At 38.0% G+C, this 17,573-nt stretch overlaps 1 protein-coding gene and 1 pseudogene across 3 annotated transcripts in view; both read right to left on the reverse strand.

The window, feature by feature from the left end:
* Positions 1 to 17,573, reverse strand: part of PDLIM5 (PDZ and LIM domain 5) — a 223,650-nt gene that overhangs the window by 32,267 nt on the left and 173,810 nt on the right. The gene's annotated exons all lie outside the window — the stretch shown is intronic.
* LOC114024591 lies at positions 4,186 to 4,285 on the reverse strand (annotated as a pseudogene).

The raw sequence follows: 17,573 nt of genomic DNA on the forward strand, positions 1-17,573 counted from the left end.
ACTGCCTTTGTGAAACTGCAAAACTTCTTTAATGGCCTGTAACTTCTCCCTTTTTAATATCAATATTCTACTGAGATGATGAGGCTATAAAAGTCATGAAATAATAGTCTCTGAAGAAATAAAAATAATTCTCTCTCCAAGGTCAGTGGAGAGGTACATAGTAGGGATGAGTACTAGAAAAGAAGGAAATACAAGGAAGAACTAGAATAAAGGATGCCATCAAAGAAATGTATCGATCAAAAAAGAACATGGGCAAAAAAAAAAAAAAAGATGTGTGAAACGAAAAAGGTGGGAGATAATGTGTTCCACTGGTATCCTAGAAATGTCAGGAGAAAGCAAGGAAGGTTCCTAGCTTGTTGCATGAACCTCCAACTGTAAACTTGTGGGAAAACACGGACACATTAAAACAAACAGGACGAATACTATAAATAGTTGAAAATAAACAACTGGTTCACAATAGATTATTTTGATACAATGGGTTAAAATTCATTTTTAAAGAAATTCATGCAGATAAGTCCCTCCTATACAATACAATCAACTCACTGAGTTGCAACAGTTTACAAACCACTCATGGGAGCTTTATTATAACATAATATTATAACATATTATAATATAACATATATAATATTATATTGTATATTATTATTATAACATATTATAAGTATGTAGTTCAAGTTTTATGATTTCTGTTTTCGAAATGAAGAAACAAGTTTGGAAAGATTCAGTGACTTGCCCAAGGTCACAGAGCCAGTGAGTGGCAGAGTAAGAATTCAAAATAGAGATTTATTCATTTATTTACAAATATTTATAATAAATTAGTATTTTATTTATAAAATTTGTACATAAAATTTATTCATTCATCCATTTAATTAACTGGTCAATTGATTTGTTCATTCATTCATTGATTTATTTATGTCATTCACTCAGTTATTCATTCCTTTACTGTGGGTTTATGAATTCGACTCTGTCAGGAAGTCAAGCAGTTGCTGTTAGATTCCTTCTCCTTGTGTTTTCTTTTCCTCGTCTTGCCATCTCCAGTTCTCGCATACTGTACTTAAGGACTGTTTTCCTCAGCTGAGGTAGGTTAAATTAACCACTTAAATTATTTATTTAAATGGGTATTATGTTCTTCAAAACCTCTGTATCAGATTATTTTAGTTTTCTACAAAAATGGTATTTTCCCAAATAATGTCTCTCTGTACAAATTGTCTTAATCATTTTCAACTAATGGAGTGGTTGTTGAAAACTGTGACCTTCATAATAGTATGAAGCAGGATTTGTCGCTCTGGGGAAGGAGTGGGCAACTTTTGGGTTTGTGGCTCCATAACCTTATGGAGGGCGACTGCAGCTCAGCCTTCATATCTGTTTTATTACTGTTGATTCCGAACTAAAAACAAAACAAAACAAACTCATGGAGAAAATGCCATAGCATGACTGAGAATGGAGAGTAAACTGGAAAAGTCTGTCATCCTTTATCCTTAATGTGAAAATAATGTGTGAACAGAAATGGATGTTTCTGAACAGTGACACTTAGCAAATGAGTCCAAGCTAAAATAGGCAACAAGGTATCAGAGATTTAGAACTATAGAGGACTTAGAAGCTATCAGATCTAACCTTCTAATATTAGAGATGAGGAAACTGAGGCACAGAGGGGTAAAATAATTTGCCCAGATTCACAGCTAATAAATGTCTAGGTCAGGATTTGAACTCAGCTCTTCTTGACTCTGGGCAGGTAGGTGGCACTGCAGTGGATAGAGTGCTAGGCCTGAAGTCAGGAAGACTCATCTTTGTGAATTCAAATCTCGCCTCAGACACTTACTAGTTGTGTGACCCTGAACAAGTCACTTAACCCTGTTTGCCTCAGTTTCCTCATCTGTAAAATAAGCTGGAGAAGGCAATGGCAAACCACTTATGAGGTCACCAGTGAGTCACTATTGAAATGACTGAACAACAACTTCCGCGTTTCAACATCCTATCCATTAGGAAGATGGCAGTTTCTAACTATGGCAAAGTTAACACTCCTCCACGACATGAAAATAACTAGCACAAGTGGAAAAAGATATTAAAAAATAACACTGAAGCTAATGTAGTCATACGTAGATAACAGGGCTAATTCATACTAAGTTTCTGATCATTTTAACAGATAAAAAGTTTGCAATCTAACATCTCAAGGAATATGTTTTCAAAAGGATGGAAGCCATCCTTATACATAATGGAATTTTTCACTCGAACATGTTTGAGCACTTTGATGTTTAAAAAAGGGGGGTTGGGAGGAGAGGCAGGAGGAGGAGAGACGTCTTCTCTTTCCTGCAGACATCACAAACAGACGGCAGGTTACAGTAGAGTCTGAACTTTTTATTTGTCTAGCTCATTATGTGGAAAGCATATGTGGCTGCACATGATTCATGATACAAGTATGAAATGACACACAGCAGAAGTGGACAGGGTTTACAGTGGCCAAATGGCAGACTTGGGGCAAAGTACATAGCCTTTTTTGGGGGGTGGGGAGTGTAATTTATTCAGTAATCCAAGATTTTCTTTTTCTTTTCATTTCTTTGATTAAAAGTTGAATCGGCCTGATTAAACCATTATCGTTTCCCAAATGGCCGAGAATGTTGGTATGTGGGCCGTGAAGAATTGGGACAGGTGCAACCAAGGCTAAATATCAAAAATTTCTGCAACTTCAGACGGTTTGTTTCTTCTGCTGGCAACTAACCTTTCAACTCTAAGAGCACAGATTAAATTGGATATAGAGTGTCTTCATTAAAGTGAACACAGGGGTTTGGGTTTGTTTAGTTCTACTTAATTCAATGCTCTGTATCACATACCATCCATGATTTGGCAGATCAGATCCTGCAATTAAATCCTCTGGCATTACAAACAGCAATCTGGTAATAACTGCGAGGAGCAACCCTGCATCTTCCTAGTTAAAAAACTGGGGAAAACTTTCCCTATCTAACTTGTACTTACTTCCTTTTTTTTTCTTTTTCTTTTTCTTTTTTGGTGAGACAATCAGGGTTAAGTGATTTGCCCCGGGGTCACACAGCTGGTAAGTGTCAAGCGTCTAAGGTCAAATTTGAACTCAGGTCCTCCTGACTCCAAGACCACAGCTCTATCCACTGCACCACCAAGCTGCCCCCCATTGTACTCACTTTCAACCTACAAAGCCAAACAAATGACTTTGCTTATTACAACACACATGAAGCTCTCTAAACAATAACAAAACAACAGAACAAAAATTTGCTAAAAAGCTATACAGATTGTTTCTTTTATCTCCCTATTGGGACAGTTAGGTGGCACAGTACGGAGAATGCTGGATTTGAGCTCAGGAAGACCCAAATTCAAATCCAGTCTCAGATACTTACCAGCTTTGTGACCCTGAGCAAGTTACTTAACTGCTGTTTGCCTCAGTTCCCTCAACTGTAAGATGGGTACTCTAGAGAAGTAAATGTCAAACCACTCCAGTAACTTTGCCAAGAAAACACCATAAAAATGGGATCACAATGAGTCAGACACAATTGATTGACAACAACAACCACCACCTCCCCATTTCTTTTTAAGACATCAATATCCTTCCAGTTACCAAGTTTGAAATTTCTGCATTATCTTCAACTCTTCATTTTCTCTAATCCACTCCCACCCGCTACCAAGTCAATTTCAAAGTCTGGTAGATTCTCCCTCCACAACATAGTTTGTGTTTAACTCCTCCTCATCAATCGCACAATCTAGTTCAGACCCTTGTCGACTCCTTATCAGGAACATTGTCATAGCCTCCTAAATGGTTTCTTTCCTTCCAGTTTTCTACCCTTTCTAATTCATTCTCCCGCTGCCAAAATATGCTTCCTAAAAGCATCTGTCTAACAATGTCACTCTCTTGGTCAAGAATCCTAAGTGGTTCCCTCTTACCTCTAGGACAAAACATGAAGTCACTAGAGATTCAAAATTAAATGCATAGGGATAAAAAACAGACCTAACTTCATTGGTATAGGGCCCTCCCTGTTAGGAAATTGTTTTCCAGTGAAGGTAGGCACCTTTTCTGCAAACTTAGTCTCAGAGAGTTCCTTAGAGCCCCGAGAGTTTAAGTTGACTGGCCCAGATTTCTACAGCCAGGATATGTCAGAAGTGGGACCTTAGTACTTATGGTTGACAGGTTGCTTCCATATCTACTATAGCATGCTGCCTCTCAAAAATATGAAATGCTTTATAAGTTTTTGAGTCATCCTTGTGCAGGGGCCATGCTAAACATTTTGTTTCAATCTTGGAATATGTACTGCCAAAGTAGCACATATATTAAATCTTTTTTCTGAGCTATTTCCATTAATCCATTTGTCATATTTACAGCAAAAAGAAAAACGTCATGTATCAATGGCCAGAGATAAATGGTGTGCTTATAGAGTAGGCAAGAGAAGATGATTTGGTGCATTTTTTCACATGAAATGGATAATTTGTACTTTTTAATTTTGTAAGATAGTGCCCCTTTCAGATTTGGACAATTTTGCTGATGAGGGGTTATAGAAACAGGGGCAGCTTTGAGAATAAAACAATGAGAAAAGCAGCCCAGCAGAGAAAATAAAGGCACTTTACTCAGGATAAATATGGCCAAAACGTCCTGTTTCCTAACATTTAATATGCTTGTGACATGAGCTGTGTGCCTTAAGTCACCCTGCTAGTAATAAATGTCTGAGGCAGGATTTGAAGGTAATAATAAATGGGAAACTGCAGTTCTTAGAACTGTTGGGTGACTGTGGGACCAATGTAAATTACCTAGTTATAGTATAAATGACAGAAATAAGTATTTTTGTTCATTGCCATGAGTTAGATGAGTTCCCTCACTGAAGAGATAATGCTTTGGACCTAGAGGTCAGTGAGGAAACTCATCTAACTCGTGGCAATGAACAAAAATATGTATTTATAGAAGAGCTCAGACCTTGAGCAGATCTCAAGGGATGCTTCCAGCTGGATCCGGAAAGAAACCTCAAAGCTTGTACTGCCAACTACTACCTGGAAGATCTGACAGGATGAAGATGGGCTTTGTTCACCCTTTCATTCCCATGTACTGCTTGAGAGGTAGAAACCCTTCAGTGCCTGGTCATGGGAGTCAACGTGTAAAAGGTCTGCAGATTCTAGGCTTAGGGTTTCTCCTTTTGCTGAAAGAGCACAATACTGCCTAGGCAGCCTAAAAGAGGAGAGGTCAGAGTAGATCAACCAGCAGAGAATCAGTGAATTGTTGCAGAGACTGACTGGGGATGACAAAAGAACTCCACGTCCTCTTGTCTAGAGTTATGGGTTGCCCCAGGCATATGTATCTCCTATGCTTGCTTGCTTTTTGTCTTTCATTCTTGTTTTGTTTTGTTTTTTTTAATTTTTTGGAGGGGTGAGGCAATCAGGGTTAAGTGACTTGCCCAAGGTCACATAGCCAGTGTCAAGTGTCTGAGGCTGGATTTTTGAACTCAGGTCGTCCTGACTCCAAGGCCGGAGCTTTATCCACTGTGCCACTTTGTCCTTCATTCTTGAAGACCATGACATCAGGGAGGTGATGCCGTGACATGCAAGTGAATTGGATTTAAGTGAGGCATGGCTATGCAAAGTCACCAGCCTCACTTTCTCTTCTGGAGCCATCTGGGCCAGTGTCCAGATATAGATCAGGACGGCTGTAGATGGTCTCGCATCTCCCATGCATTAGCCTTTCCGCTATCATTCTATAAGTTTGTGGTCACTCCTTTCACACTGTTGCATACAACAGTGCGTCCTAGACTTGTGGGTAGGACTACGCTATTATTCTCTTTGCCTTCCACTTAATTAATATTTCTTTTTTTGTTGTTCTTGATTGCCTCAACAGGGTCACACTTCATTAATACTTCTGATTAAATTAACAGAGTTCATCTGAATGATTTGTTAATTGGGAATCTCAGTGTTGGTATTTTCAGAAACTAAAGTGTACAGTGTATGTGTGTGTGTGGGGGGGGGTGGGCAGGGATGTGTTTTGTCCACCAGAATTCTTCCTATCTCCCTAAAACCCTGATGAGTGAGTTCTAACAGTGTGGCCAAGTGAAGGCATGAAAGTTTGCTCTCTTTCTATCTCTATTATTTCCTAGGCACAGGGAATTCTTAGGGAGAAATTCCCTATACTGATGCAGAAACACAACTCCTTTTCAATTTAGTCAGAGATCTGTCTGGTCACTTAGAGGTTAAGTGACTCACCCAGGATCACACTGTCAGTATATGTCAGAAGCAAGATCTGAAGTCAAGTCTTCTTCACTCCAATGCTAACTTTCTACCACACCATGCTGCCTCTCTGGTGTCATATTTATGTTTATTCTCCTTGTATCTGCAATGATGCAAAGATTTCTTGCCCATCCAAAACTTTTATTCTTAATTCTATTCATATTTTTCCACATAAAACTCTTAAATTGCAATGCAATGATGATGATGATGATGATGGTGATGACAACTAACATTTATATCATGCTTTCAGGCAACTGTGTGCTGGTAAATGTTTAACAACTGGCTCCCTGGGGAGGGCGGGGGGTGGGAAATTGTATGCCCAACACTTTATAAAATTTAATTAATCTGCATTGTTACCCTCTTCTTCATCATTTTCTTAGGCTTAGAAAATCAACCAAACAATAAGTCTAGTACTGTAGCATTTGTCAATTTCTGGGGTGTAAATGTTGACACCGAAAATTTAACAATCATGAACTGGTACAAGCTGGATCCAGTACTACTGCTTTAAGGTTTCCAAAAAGCTGCACACTTGATCTCATTTGGTCCTCACAACAACCCTGGGAGGTAGGTGCTATTATTATTCTCATTTCACAGATAAGGAAACTGAGGCTGAGAGAGGTTAAGTGACTTGCCCTAGGTTGCACAGCTAGTAATAAATGTCTGAGGTAGGATCTGAACTCAGGTTTTCCTGACTCCAAGTTTAACACTAGCTAGCTACTGCGCCATCTTGCTGTTTAAAATTTTGTTTTTTGTGGTCCCTTCTATCCTTCATTTGATGATGGATTTCCCCCCAAACACAGTTTTCAAAGGCATTATAGCTTCTATTCTATATAACGTGACCTTTTGTTGATTTATTTTATTGATTTAGAGCTTTTTTTTTTGTAGATGGTATACTATGCTGGTCTACACATAATTTCTGTCAACCTGCTTTCCCGGTTCCCAACAGTTCTTGTCCAAAAGAGAAACCTTACGCCAGTAATTCATGTTCTTGGGATTACTTATCATTAGGCTAGTATGTTCTATTATTTCTGGCTCTTGTTTTTCTACTCTATTCTATTTGTCTGCTTTTCTAGTCTTTAAACAGTACCAAATAGATCTAACTATTACTTCTTTTTAAAAATTTTTATTAATTTATTTTGATTTATCAATAATCACTTCCATATGCTTTTGAGTTTTAAATTTTTCTCCCCCTCACTCCCTATCTCCCTCCCCAAGACAGTCTGCAATCTGATACAGACTCTGCATATACATTCCTATTACATATATTTTCACATTAGTCATGTTGTAAGGAAGAATTAGAACCAACAGAAGGAACCATAAGAAAGAGGAAACAAAACAAAACAGAAGGAAAAAAAAAAGTCTATCCCATTTTAAAACTGATGCTGAGTGAAGTGAGCAGAATCAGGAGAATATTGTACACACTAATAGCCACATTGTGCAATGACTAACATTGATAGACTTAGCTCTTCTCAGCAATGCAAGGATCTAAGGCATCTCCAAAGGCCTCGTGATGGAAAATGCTGTCCACATCCAAAGAAAGAACAATGGAGTTTGGATGCAGATCGAAGCATACTATTGGCTCTTTTTTTTCCTTTGGTGAGGCAATTGGGGTTATGTGACTTGTTCAGGGTCACACAGCTAGTGAGTGTTATGCATCTGAGGCTGGATTTGAACTCAGGTTCTCCTGACTCCAGGGCTGGTGCTCTATCCACTTCGCTACCTAGTTGCCCTTATTACTTCTTTATAATATAGTTTGAGGCTGGAATTTTTTTCTCTACTTCTCTTTTGATTCTTGACCAAGTGAAATTTGCTATCTAGCTCAATAAAGTAACCCCTTGGTTACCTGACTGGCATAATACTAAGTCTGTAAATTAAATTAGAATTTTTAAAATGACTACTTTTGTTATATTGGAGTGACCTAATATAGTGAATCATAAACAATGAATATGTCTCATGAACAAAAAATATGTCTCCAATATTTCTTTCAAGAGAGTTTGCAGTTATATTTATAGGTCCTGAAGGTTTAGATAAACTACCAGATATTTTATACTTGGTTTTTGTTATTTTATTTGTTTGGTTTTTTGGCTAGGCCATGGGGTTAAGTGACTTGCCCAGGGTCACACAGCTAGTGTTAGATGTCTGAAGTCATATTTGAACTCAGGTCCTCCTGACTCCAGGGCTGGCGCTCTATCCACTGTGCCACCTAGCTGCCCCATGTTTGTTGTTATTTTCAATGCAACTTTTCTTTCTAGCTGGTTACTGCTGGTTTCTGTCTGTTTTCTTTCTGCTGGTTACTGTCAATAATATGCAAAAAGACTGATTAATTTTGTGGGCTTATTAGATAGTCTGAGGTTTTATTGAAGGTACTATTTGCTTCATTTAATCTCTGCATATTGAAAAGGAAACCGTCATCTCATCTGCAGAGATAATTTTGCTTCTTCTTTGTCTATGCTTACTTCTTCAAGGTCTTTTTTTTTTATTACTATAGCTAGCATCTCTAGCACTTTATCAAATAATGATGAAAAAATACATATTCATACTTTACCCATGACCTTACAGGAAAAACTTTTATCTGCCCCAAATAATATTAGCTATAGATTTTAGCCATAATTTTGCTTATTGTATGAAAGATTACTTTATCCTAATGCTCTTTAGCAGTACATAAATTAGTACATTTTGTCAAAGGCATTTTTTCTGTGAAAGTTGATATAATCATGTGGTTTTGATTAACACAATTTACTGTATTTATAGCATTACTATGGCTTCATGTTTCTGGACCTCATTTTCCTTATCTGTAAATGAAGAGGCTGAACTAGATGAACCTCTATGGTCCCTTTCACCTCTGAGTCTATGCCCCCTCCTATTCTCCAAGCCCAAGTCTGAATAAGTATCTTGTTCATTTTTTTTCATAATCATCCTTATCTAATTTTAGTTCTGCTTAATATTGATCTCTTGACTCAACTTGCCTTCTCGAAACCTTTTCCTCCCCTTCTTGTTCTCAGCCTAATTTCTTACCAATCACATTGCATTTCTTCCTCAATAGTCTACAGAGTTTGTTTGTTCTTTTTTTCTTTCTTTTTAGAAATTCTTGATCTGCCAAATGTAGATAAGAGTGAAATTCATGAAATTCCCCACTTTCTAAACCCAACCTACCAATACTTCTGGGGTCGTTATGATTCTTATGTCATTTCTACATCTGGCCATTTCTCTGTGTGCTATATTCCAGGTCAGCTATCCTATATATTCTAATATTGCCATCTTTTGACTTTGCCCTAATATCTCTTATTGCAATACTGAGTTTTTTAGTTGTTTCCTCCATTTCTTTTCCTCTAAAGTGTATAATGATGCTGAGGTTTTCCACTCCACCTCTGCCCCCGGTCTATTTCACGCCCTAATTTTTTTTTTTTTTTTTTTTTGTAAGGCAATTAGAGTTAAGTGACTTTCCCAGGGTAACACAGCTAGTAAGTGTCAAGTGTCTGAGGACGCATTTGAACTCAGTTCTTCCTGACTCCAAGGCTGGAGCTCTATCCACGGCGCCATCTAGCTGCCCCTCACTCCCTTTTTTTAACCTAAGTTCTCTTATAAAGTCTTACAACCTCTCTCATGGTTCTTGCAGCCATTCCATGCTGTTTGCTGGGATTTCATTTATAGTTGTTACAGAATTATTGACTCCTTCTGGAGTTTTATTCTTACCCCAGAACATTTCTTTGTAAAAATTTTCTTTTGCTGTTATTTCTGCAATCTTTCTGTTGGTTCCCTACCCACGTCCTGCGTAGTTCTAACTCCAGAATTTCTCTGTGCTGCAAAGTCTAAAGACACTAGAAGTGGTAGTGATTGGCCACTGCTCTATAATGAGTTTCAAACCTTGATTGACTGCCATTCAGAGTCAACAGTGCTGTGCTGTAGTTTGGGGTAAAAGATGGTATCCCTGCAAGGATGTTAAATAGTCTTTGAGACAATAGTGAAGACTTTTAGTGACTGTGTATTCTCCCTGACACTTGCTTCAAACTTTCTTTGACTCTGGAGCTATTGTTCTACTGACCTACTGAGAGGACCCCAGTGCAAGGCTAGGGTACAAGGAGAGTATGGTGACAGCATGAACAACTCTGAGGCCACAGAGAGGGCCCTTGTCTTCACCATGGACTGTTAATTTCCCACTTCGGTTTAGCAGCTGCTATAACTTCTGTTTTATAGAGCTTAAATCACTGGACCCAAGTGTGGTACGGGTTTTGCCGCTGAAAAAAATTTACAGCAAATATTAACTTTTAAAATTACTATAGGAATTCTTTCTCTTGATTGTTACTCTTTTACTTAATTGGCCTTTTCTCTATCCACATTCTCTTTGACCTTTTTGTAGCCTGTGACACTGCTGATCACTCTCTCCTCCTTGACACTCTCTTCTTTCAGGTTTTTGGGACACCACTTCTTTCCTGGTTCTTTTGCTATTAGGCAATTGGGGTTACATGACTTGCCCAAGGTCACAGAGCTAGTGAGTGTTATGTGTCTGAGGTCGCATTTGAACTCAGGTCCTCCTGACTCCAGGGCTGGTGCTCTATCTACTGTGCCACCTAGCTGCCCCTCTGATCACTCTTTTGCTGGATCCTCTTCCACATCACACCCTCTAACCATAGGTGTCCTGGGTCCTCTTTTTCTTCTTCCTCTATATTACTTCACTTGCTGATCTCATCATCTCCCATAGATTTTAGATTCATCAGCATAAAGAACTGCCAGTTCATATCCTTTGAACATTTATCAATTGAGGATGGCTCTTATTTTTATAAATGTGGCTCAGTTCTTTACATATTTAAAAACTGTTGGACTCAGAGTACAGACTGAAGCATATTTTTTTCTTTTTCCTTTATTTTTCTTGCTTTTCCCCTAGAACATAGCTATTATGGAAATATATTTAGCATGATTTCATATTTGTAATGGGCTTTGTATTTCTCAATGGGTAGAGGAAGGGCTTGAAGAAGGCAGTATATTTGGAACTAAAAATAAGAATAAAACTAAAAAGAAATTAAAAATAAAACAAAAAAGGAAAAAAGAGAAAAATGGCATTAAAAAGAAGGCAAAAATAAAATGTTTTTTGGGTTTCTTTTTTTTTTTTTTGAAGAACCAAATATGTAACCCCCAAAAATACACTCCTAGAATGAAGAAACCACAGTATATATTGCAAACAAACTCCAAGATTATACATGTTCAATATTAAATAAGAAACAATTATCACATGGCCTGACATGTAAGCCTGGTGCTAGCACATGTGAGAGGACCTGCGTCAAGGCTTCTGCTCCCTTAGTGGGTTACATGTCCCCATGGGCACATTTACTAATAATTAAAAAGTCCCCTCGCTTCTTGACAACAGCAGGGATTTTAAGTGAAAGTCAGGTTAATCAGGAGTTCTGTGTACATACCAGTAAAGAAAACATAACGTTGGTATTATTTTAAGATGTTATAACAACTGCTACTCTGAACACCAGAAGGAAAATTTTCAGCACAGTTAAAGGACAATAACAACTGTGAATAAAAACAAAGCAAAGCTTTTCTAGTGATGTGAACAGCTCCATGAAATCAGTAAGAAGGTTTTCAGTGGATAATTTGAGCATTTGCCAATACAGAATAATTCCATGACTTTAAAATCAGAATGGACAAGTTCTTGCTTACATTTTAATCCAAGAAAGGTACATATATTTACTCCACATCTTTCTGTTTCTGTCCATGACAACAGATTTTTTTTAAGGAAAGAGCATAAAGAAATTTATAGTCAAAGGAGACGGAAAAAATGGAAGAGATATGAAATCATCTTTAAGGACTTAAATAAGTTATGCCCCTCAATTACATGAGCATAACTATATGAACATGAGTCTTATTTTAACAAGTAAGCCAACAGAATACTAGCAGAACCTTTCTTTTCCTGACTCAGAAGAAAACCTCTATTCTATGATGAATTTTTCTCCCATGACAACAAGTAAGACAAGTGGTTCATGAATAACTACTAATTAAAGAGAGTCCATGACATAACCAAGAATCTCATATTTGGTAACTATTAAGACCTAGGAAAATATTTTAACATTTCATGAAATTGCTGCTAGCGTATTTAATGGAAGCAAATTCACTCATTTGAAAGATGTTTATATAAACAGTATTATGTATGAAAAAGGAAGTTATGTCAGAGACATAGGAAATTTTTACTTATTTGTCAAGCATATCATAAAATGTAATCCCTCCACATTGCATAACTTGACAATATGAATAAAATATTAAGGGATAAGATATCTGAATGATTTCTGTTTATTTATGGATGGCTCATTGCAACTTTTCCAAGCACAATACAACCTGCTAGAATTTTTGCTTTGTTGTGGATGCTACTGGAGAATCCATGTGTCAGGGCCCTGTGGGGAAGCAGGCTGGTGGCTGAGCAAAGGTTAGGCTAACCTTTGAGTCAGCCTGGGGAAAGAGAAAGTATCATTTCAGATGTTTCTCCTTGCTGATCATAGCCTGAATCAAGACAGTATTCTACATCTCTCACTAAATCCTTTGCCCTCTCTCTACTCAAATCCCAACATTTCAAAGTTCCCTGTCTCATCCCTCCCCACCCACCCTAAGAAGTTGGCCTTTCTGTTTCCCTTTTTCTCAAATCCTGACCATGTTTCATTTCTTCTCTCTTCAGATCTGATTTTCCTTTTTCTCTCTTTTCTTTGTGGAGAAGATGTATAGTTTTTCCTCTCAGATCCTCCTCAGATACCATGAATGCTCTCAGATTACCTTAGCCTGGTAATCAATCTGTCCTTAATTTCTGGATGCTCTGTCTACCTAGTTGTTCTGTGTTCTTCAGCAATGATCTCAATGAAACCATCTATGGCTATTCAAAAGAAAGACCAGAACTCCTTTTCTAGACTACACACAAATCGTAAAATAACAACAAGTCTGTGCTGTTAACTGAATCTACTTTAGGGAAAGAAATGATGAAATAGACAAAATTTTGTCTTTTGTTCTCCCTTCCTATTATCCACAACCCTATCTTATTCTTACACTCCATGTTTTATATCCTATTCTGGGAGAAAATTCCTATTAAAAAAAAAAAAAAACTTCATGTGAGCTGTTATTTTCAAAATGGGTTCTAGAAGAATACCAACTTTTAATATCGTCCTGTCAGTCTTCATACTCATGAAAGATTGTCTTTTCTCATTCTCTTTCCTCAGCGCTGTTATTGACCCTCATCAGGACATTCTGTCTTTCCCATCCTCTTAATCCCTAACTTGGCTTAATGCTGACCCTCCACCTCATCCTTGCTTCTACCTGAAAGCAGCTGAATGCTATTGGAGAAAAAGACAAAATCCTGTTGCTTATATGCCCAGGATAAATTTATATTATCTCACATAAGTGTCTCCTTAGCTGGCTATTTATACCTTCTTTTGCCTGTTAAATGTGGCTGTCTTCCAAGGACTGGATCCACAGTCCTTTATCCTCTTTACAATCTGTCCCATGGCAATGTCATCTTCTATCCAGGTAACTCTGAGATCCATCCTTAGCTTTCTCTCCAAAGCTCTAGTCCTGCATTTCTAACTTCTTACTAGATATTTCTTCACCAGAATCTCAAAATTAGTACGTGCAAAACTGAAGTAGTCATCTTTCCTTCAAAACCTGACACTCCCTCCCTCCAACTTCTTGCATTCTGTTTATCTTTATTTGTGACAGCATCATCTGAGTCATGTAAGCTGGAAACTGCAGAGTTATCTTTGACGTTGACCTTTTAATTCATATCCCTGCTTCCACACAGTTGCTAAGTCCTGTTTGACAACATTTCTCTCATTTGTACTGTCCTTTCCATTCTCACTTCAAATAGGTCACTTCATGCCCTTATACTCCCTTACCATGAAGCCTCTTAAGTGTTCTTCTTTTCTCCATTCTATTCTTTACTCTTATAATTTTACTTCTTTACTCAACAACCTTAAGGAATTCCAGAGTATCTATTAAATAATAACATAACTCCTTATCCTGTACTCAACTTTACTCCAACCTACCCAGATAGACTGGATATACTTATTATAACCTGTTTATGTCCTACATTTGCTCATGCTGTCTTCTCTTGGTTGGAAAAGGATCTTGCCATTTTGCCAATCTATTGAAAACCCTTCCTTCGAGGACCAATTTAGGTGGTTTTTTCACATTGTCAATAAGTATTTAGGAGTGTCAGTCCATTATTAGACTGTAAGCTCCTGGAGGGTAGGGTCTATCTCTTACTTTAACTTTATATAACACTATCTCCAAGATGTTGGGGCAGCAAGGTGGCACAGTGGATAGAGTGCTGGACCTGGAGTCAGGAAGACCCAGCACAGAGGGGCCTAAACTTGTTCAGGGGGCAGGACCAGGTACCTCCTCGCAGCTCTACTGACCAGTTCCAGGTCATCTATGTAGGGTGGATTGAGGAGGGGACTTGCGGAAGCATTCCAGGATGAAAAGCAGGTGATGGGCTCTAAGATGTATCAGCACACAAGTTCAGAAGCAAGCAACAGCTGTGTAGCTGGGACTCCAGGAGTGGAACTCGGTCTCAGCTCCAGTTTCTAACCTTGTCTAACGCCAAGAATAATCAGGGCAGGAATCTCAGACCAAAGAGAAGCCTACCATTCTGTCCCTCTGAACTAGCAGAGCTTTCCAGCTGGCTGATGGTTTCTAAGTTCAGCAGCAGCTTACCTAAACTCCCAACAAGGCAAGTCCACAGGCCTGCCGTTGCTCGGACCCAAACCTAAGTCAGGAACTTGCAGAAGTCAGGCTGGAGGCAGCAATCAGACTTAGCCCTGGATCAGATCATTCTGAGAGTGCTAAAAGCTTACAGGTCCAAAGCCTGAGCTGCCCTGAGATCCTGAAATAACACAATACTGAGTGCCCCAAGAAAGTAGCAAGAGGACCAGAAGCTCAGAAAATACCACCAAAAGTGCGCAGGACGTAGCCCAAATATAAAGTCCAATGTCAGGATGTCGTCTGGAAGAATGAGGAAACGTAAAAAAAAAAAGATGCCTACATTAAAAAGCTATTATGGGGTCAGAGGCACTCAAGACACAAACACAGAAGAGAACATGGAATACAATATTCTAGAAGATGAAGGATATCGGATCACAACCAAGGATAACTTTCCCAGCAAAAATGAGTATAATGCTATTGATAGGGAGGTGGAGGAGAATGGATCTATAATGAAACAGAGGACTTCTAAGCATTCCCCATGAAAAGACCAGAGCTGAGCAGATACTTTGAGTGCAAACACAATAGTCAAGAGAAACATAACAAGGCAAACAGGAATGAATAATCATAAGGGACTAAACAAGATAAAACACATTCTAATATGAGGAGATGATGATACACACGTCCCCTCTGAAATCTATCATCATCAGGGGTCACAGAAGAAGTCTAATTAGACAAAATACCTGAGAGTGGTACCAATATGTCTTAATAATCTTAAAAAATAATAGAAAAGGAAGACAAGAGGAACCAACTAGGAGAGGAAAGAGAGGAAGGTTAGTGGAAATTATCTGACATAAGTGGGGTATGTAAGTAGAATCTATATTAACAAGGAGGAGGAGGTAGGGGGGCAAGGTCGGTACTTGAACTTCCTTCATATGAACTGGTCAAAGGACACACAAACACATGCACACACACACAGAGTTGGGAACAGAGATATATTTCATCCAACAGAGGAGGGGGGAAAGGAAAGAAAAGAGAAGGAGAATTAAAAGGGTGGGTAGGTCATGGAAGGGATTAGTCCTAAGCAAAACAAACTTTAAGGATGTTGAAAAATATTTACAGCTCTGTCTGCGGTGGCAAAGAATTGAAAACCGAGGGAGTGTCCAACAACCGGAGAATGGCTGAAAAGGTTATGGTATATAAACGTGATTGAATATTATTGTTCTGTAAAAAATGATGAAAGACATGGTTTTAGAGAAACCTGATAAGACTTGTATGTATTAATAGAGTAAAGTTAGCAGAACCAGGAAAACAATATATACAGTAACAACAATACTGTAAAGACAAACAACTTTGAAAGACTGAGTAATTCTGATCAAGGCAATAATCAACCAATGAGCTACCTACCTCTTGAAAGAGAGGTGAAGGACTCACAGGTTTTGTTTCTCTTTTTTTTTTTTTCAATGAGGGTGGGAGGAGGGGGAGATACAGTGGACTTTTACTGGTTAAAAAATAAATATTAAAAATATTTTGGGGCTGAGGAATCTTTTTATGGGCAAGGCTAATATAGTATAATATAAAGTGAGTAACTCATTTAAATACTAAATGCACCTATAAAAATATCAGTGCACTTTACACCATGCTAGATACAGTCAGTGTTTGAAATACTTGCTGAATTGAATTCAATGATTTCTTTGAATAGCATTTTTATTTAAGTCTGCTCTTTATGTATTCATCTTCTATTAACAGTCATTTATTCTTTGAACAAGCTCAGTTTTCATTTGTTTTTCCAAAAAAGGTGTAGATGATTTAGATGTTATCCTTCTTAATGGTAAGTACGGCTATGTTTAAATGTTCCTTGTGGGTAAAAACTGAAAATCATACTTACAAAACACAAAGAATGTCATAGCCCTCTTTGAGTAATCAACTTGCATTTCTTAAATGATAAGACTACCAGAGCTGGAAGGAAATGTTGAAATTTTCTAGAAGAGCCCATCCCATTTTATAGCTGAGAAAGTGTGAGGTCACAGATTTATTAAATTTTTTCTTTTATGATGGGCATATGACCAATGCATATTTTCCTGACAATCTGTCTATGGTCCAAATCTAATTGTGGCAGCCCCCTCTCCCCCTGCCCAGAACAAAATGACTTCTTATCTATCTTCTAGTACAGAGAGAAAATGAAGTCAAACATCATTACTATAATCAGGGTCTCAAAAAATGCTAAATTTGGGGCATTTCATACTGGATGGGGGAGGAAAAGTTAAGTATATCTCTGTAATGTCTATGAAAAAAAAAAAGAACTTGTTGCAACAAATCCACAGTATAAACAAAGTTCCAAGGACCTGAGTTTAGTCAACTAGTCACTAATGAGTTACTGTATGTATTTGGCACTAACAAATATACTGAAGAATCATTAGTAAATTCTTCAGGACCACAAGAGCACATACATCCACACCCACACCCACACCCACTTTAACTATAGAATAATCCTTTTGATGGCTATCCTTCCAATAACAATTCACAATAGTTTCAAAGCACCACAAAATTTCAGAATTGGAAAGGACCTCAGAAGTCATACCCCTGAAGAAGGATTCCCGCTACAATACACCCACCAAGAGGCAAACCAGCCTTGGCAACAAACTGCCAATGATGGGAATTCCCTGCCTCCA

Source organism: Vombatus ursinus, unplaced genomic scaffold, assembly GCF_900497805.2.
Source record: "Vombatus ursinus unplaced genomic scaffold, bare-nosed wombat genome assembly UNPS02014821.1, whole genome shotgun sequence".
In the NCBI taxonomy this organism is placed as follows: domain Eukaryota; kingdom Metazoa; phylum Chordata; class Mammalia; order Diprotodontia; family Vombatidae; genus Vombatus; species Vombatus ursinus.